The sequence below is a fragment of the Austrofundulus limnaeus genome, unplaced genomic scaffold (assembly GCF_001266775.1).
Source record: "Austrofundulus limnaeus strain Quisiro unplaced genomic scaffold, Austrofundulus_limnaeus-1.0 Scaffold4, whole genome shotgun sequence".
Lineage (NCBI taxonomy): Eukaryota > Metazoa > Chordata > Actinopteri > Cyprinodontiformes > Rivulidae > Austrofundulus > Austrofundulus limnaeus.
Window position 1 is genome coordinate 6,118,158 of NW_013952406.1, and position 5,629 is coordinate 6,123,786.

A 5,629-nucleotide genomic window follows, 5' to 3' on the forward strand; every position below is an offset into this window, starting at 1 on the left:
CATTTTGAAGCTCTGTGTGTTTTGTAAAAAAAAGCTTGATGTACAGATCAGTGTTTGTTTCTGACGACAAATGTTTTAAAGTGAAAACTTTTTTATTTTGGTAAAAAAAAAAAAGAAAGATTTGCAATCAATTCCTGAATTATTTGTTGTTGTTTTCAGGTTCAATGATTGTAAAAAATAAAATAAGTTTTTTTGTTCTTGAGAATAAAAGTTTTTATTCATTTGCATATAAGTTTAAATGATTAGTAAGTAATGAAAGTTAAAACTCTGAACATGGCATRATTTCACATAAAAAAGCAGAAATATAATGATGGAAACTTCTCAGTCAACCTTTTTTTCCCCCCAGTGCAGTCTATTAGAATTCAAACCCTGCCATATGATGTGCATTAGCCTCCACACCTCAGCCCTGAGCTGCCAGAGGTACAGAGGAAGATTGATATCGGAGTCGGGGCGGATTCCTCAGCGCCGGTTCCTGTGGTGACGGGTCGGCCGTGTGTCAAGGTCAATGTGAAAGGCCTCTTTGTTCYCGCAGGGCAGCTCGGTATGACTGAGAGGTCTGAATACGGTGCTGTGACCAGGCAGAAAGTAGGACCCTCGCTCCTAATTCTGACTGGCGTGTAAACCTCCCTGTTTCAGCTGAAGGCCTGTCATCTTCAGGAGCTGAAATAAAAGCCCAGGTTGACAACAGTTCACTGGGACACTTAAGATGACATCCAGTCCCCTCGGCCTCGGCTCATTAATTTGCTTTTTTCCTCTTCGGCACCTAGAATGTCTTTCAGGTTGCTGCCCTGAACAGAGGAGTGCTTTTCCAGACGCCTTGAATCGACTGTCTGAATTCCAGCTGACAGCCAGACGTCCTGGAATTGCTCACTGGGAAATGCAAACAGAGTTTCCATGGAAATGCTGCCTTACTGCAAACGTTTTTGGCTTCAGCCTGGCTTTAAGATGTGGAGTCTTAAAGGTGGAGGATGAGTGGACCTTTACTGGTCCAGTTGTTTCTGCTCGCATATGGGCTTTGATTTGTCAGACAATTTACTGGGTCTCCATCTTTCATGTTTAGGTATGCATATCTGTCATAAAAATAAGCTTAGTACACAGAAATGTATTTAAGTGATTAATATATCCTCTAAATACTCTAATGGAAGCTTCAGTCAGTTTCTTTTAATGTTAGGAGTGATGCATCCACCTGACAAACACAATTATCTGTTTCCACTATTTATTTGGTGTTAATCACCTTACTGTAACGCATTATAAATATAAAGTAATTCAAGTTTATTGAATTTTAAAGACAAGAGCCAGAGGACCCCAGCAGTGTGTGTTGGTCCGATACTTCTATCTCTTTGGGAAGTGCAGGAATGTGGGGAATGTGGTGACTTCACACAGATGGATGTGCAGCCACCACCCCGATGCTGCTGCCTTGATTAGCCAGAATCAATAGAGTCTCTGTGGTCCATCTGTGTGTGTGTGTGTGTGTGTGTGTGTGTGTGTGTGTGTGTGTGTGTGTGTGTGTGTGTGTGTGCCTGCCTGCAGCGTGCACGTGGCCCACACCCCAGCACACACAAACACATCGCCCCGGCAGCCAGATAGCCACCACCCACACTGAGACACAACTGAGTCTGCAGCTGTAGTTTCAACACCTCTGATCTGACCTGAAGGAAGTCCAACGTTCTTCTGATGCTGCCGTCACAAGCTTCAACACCCCCCACCCATCCCCGAACAAAATAAATTAATTTAAATATAATTTGGTTATTTATACATTCAAAGAAATTAATATACTGTATTAGGTTATAATCTAAAAAAAACATTTTTATTTTATGTTACACGCTAAAAATTTACTGTAAAAGTTTATGCACATTAACATGTATTATATGTGCAAATTACATGCATTTCCTGTTTCGTTTTGTGTACTGCGAAACTTACTCCTGCATTCTTATTGGAAAATTCATCTTCAAATTTCTCTTAGTCACTGTGACGATCTGAGCTGAAAGAGCAGGAAGTTCTGATCTGAACCTGTTTAGTGTTCTTTCACTGGACTAAACAAAGCTTTAATCAGTGTGCATTGCCAATGRAATGCACACTATTGTGATTCGTTTCCCATCCAAGTCATCTCCACTTTGGCACGCTTCTCCTCCTGCATACTTTGTCCTACAGCTGCCATTGTCATTTATATCTGTAAAGCTCCTGTGCCAAATGATTGCTATGCCTTTTGGTGCCTGTACAACTTATACTTTTTGAAATATTAATGTTTAAAATCATACAATGCCAGTCAATGGAGCCTTGTATTGGTCCAATACTGCCCCTTGCTGTATATACTCAGTACTGAACCATAGTTTTAATAATATTTAAACTCAGTAGTTCAGTGATTACAATACTAATATGATTGTGTTTTGATGTTTTACTAAAATATTGTCCTWATATTACTCTATTGTTGTAATATTATGCATTTCTGTGTCAACAATTGCATTGGCAATATGGCCTCTTTCTGCACACATACAAACCAACCCCTGCCACCACCTTCTGCCACAGCTCCATTGGTCTAATGATCTAACGGTRTATGTCATGGACTTTCATGTGGAAGATCAGGGTTCAAAACCCAGCTAATGCAACTTTAATAACAAATCTCTTCAAATTTCATATTGTCACTCAATTACCTTAATTCTAAACACCTGCTGACGTGACAGGCACAAGCTGGTATAGAAAACATATTTGAACTTGGCCAAAGTTCATTCTGCAAGTCCAATGCTGCAGGCAAAGCCATGCTGCAATGACATGCTACATGGCAATGCACACTTGTTTTTACATCGTAAAAACCCATGTCTAGATTCCATCTGGCTTCTGTTAATCTTTAGTGGAAAAGTTTATTCTTCACAGACTGAAAAAGGTTGAGGTCAGGGAAAACAGTGAATAGTTTGGCTCCTGTATCTTCTGTTATTATCAGAACCTCAGCAGCTCTTTAATTGTTTTACAGCTTTTATTCTAGCTAGCCATTTTGGTGTTTATGGATTCATTTTGTTAAAACAAAGTTAAATAAAAAAATTTCATATCATAAAGAAGACATAGCTTTTAAATCCTTATTTTTCACATTATAAATTACTCAGTTGGCGTCTATGTAAATAGGAACTGCAATTCCTGGTTAGGGTTATTCCTCCTTACTGTAACTCCACAAGCCCCTCTTTCACCCCTTTTCTGAGGCGTGTCTCAGATTAACTCATTTTGAGGCTGTCTCTTTAAATTTAAACAAGGCACTTCAAACCCCGCCCCGTTTCAGAGCGGTAGCTTGATAAAGGGGTTTACGACTAAATAGCGGCGCAGAAACCTTTTGTTTACATGTTGACCTCAGTCAGCGTCTGACCCAAGACTAGAAACTCGTTTAAAAATTCTGTCACAAATAATTTGATGCAATAGTTCAGAAAACGTCATAACAATCGAGAAAACTGAACAGGTTGAATAATATGACCTAAAAAGTATATAAAGATATCTTTGCAGCACCAGGAGAGGCAAAATTCAGATTTTCTGCACTACAGACTCCAAGTAAACAACAAAATGTATTACTGCCTAATAAGCGGATTATGTCCCTTTGAAAGGAGCTCGTTTTGTTAACTTGGACTTGTAATTTAATAATGAACCACTTTAATGGCAGAGGTTTTAGTTTCTACTTTTGTCCCATCTACTCAGCATAACCAATCCGTTCTGCTCGGCTTTTCCCATCATGCATGAATTAAATAACTCTGTGCTGCTGCGCTTTATCTTGTTCTTTGTTTGTGTTTTTTTCTCCCCCAGTTAAGGACAGATCAGATTAAAATTCCAGTTAAAATTCCCAGGAATCTCCAGTGGGTCACGAGTTTCCCGGTTACGAAACACTTTACAGTTGCTTTCTTTGCGCTGCCTTTTTTCCAGTAAGGTGGRATGCAGGATTACGAGCTGGGTGCCAGTGTTGCATTAAAAGGGCCTCAGTGTTCAGTGTTGTATAAAGTACCACAAAGTGATACTAAGTTAAGATAAGTACAAGTATCTTACCAAAAAATTACTTTGGTAAAAGTTAAAGTCTTCTTTAGGAATTTTACTTGATTAAAAGTCTTAAAGTATCTGATATTTTTTGTACTTAAGTATTAAAAGTAAAAGTATTGATTTAAAATGAGCAGTTAGATTTTACATAATGAGATTTATTAGGAGGTGACCTCCCCCCAAAAATGCAGAAATAACTATGTCGTATTAAAATAATTAATTTATGTTAAATTTAGGATGCACTAGTCTAACTGTTTGAGTTTATATACATATATCAAGACTGCCCAAACCTTTCCCCAAAATGAAAATCTATCTGCAATGCAATAATATAATTCATGAAATATAAATACTTCTTAAGTACAGTCCTTTTATTTTAATGATTATGTCCTGCTGGAGTGTGACATAATTAGTTTGTGTACAAACTAATATGGTATCAGAGTTTTATATATTTATACTTCTCATTCAACCACAATTAAATTCACTCTACTTAGAAGGCACAGTTTATATGGAAAGTATTATTTTTTTACAATAACAAACTGGAATGAAAACAAACAAAATGAAATAAAAGTAACAACTTTCTATTTCTCACCTTTTTTGAAAATGTAAGGAATAGAAAGTACAGATAATTGTGTGAAAATGTAAGAAGTAGAAGTAAAAAGTAGGCTGAAAAATAATTACTCCAGTAAAGTACAGATACCCAAAAATTCTACTTAAGTACATTAACAAAGTATTTGTACTTAGTTACTTTACAACTCTGRCCCTGTCTCAGTATCAAGCCTCAAAGAGGATTATGGAATCATGTGCTTCCACTGAGAAAATGTACATGAAATAACTGAACTGGGTTGTTTAGTTTCGTACAGCAGAGACCTTTGGGATCACATTCAGAAAATACAGTCGCTTTACCAGAGTGAAAATAAACTCGCAGGCATGGAAAACGCAGCGCAGCTTTATCATGTAGATGCTTCTGTCTGGGCTGATGTCTGTATTACAGTTAATTATTTCTGTTTGTGAATGGTGGTCCGGCGCTGAAGTCTGCCCCAACACGACGGCCTCCTTCTTACTTTTGTCCCCGAGTCGTCCTCTTTCTCAATGAATGAATGTGTGCCGCTGCTGTCTACTCACACGGCCCACAGGGGCAGCACTGGGGTGTCCTGTTCATTCAGCAAACACGTCTCCTGTGTGTGTGTGTGTGTGTGTGTGTGTGTAGAAGGGGTAAAGGGGGTCCTCCTGCAGTTAGCCCTCTAATAATCAGCAGCCCAATAACAGACCCGACTTTGGCTCAAAGGATGCCAAGCAAACATGCAGCAAATGGCACTTTTATTTACTTGCCTCCACTTCCCCTCCCCCAGTAGTTTTCATTTACTGAGCTTCAGTGCCTTCACCAGTGGCCCCATGGCAACTGCAAGCTCTGTCAATGGGGTGGAGGAACTTTCTCATGATAACACAATAAAGCATCATCAGTTGTTAGTTTTAATAGAGTTTGCAGATTTGACATCAGATAAGTTTTTTTGCATCCGGTACTGAATGTCGCATCGTGGATGGATCATTACCAAAGCAGAAATATCTGCCAGTCAGTGTTGTATAAAGCAGTGTTTCCCAAAGTTGGGGTCGGGACCCAAAGTGG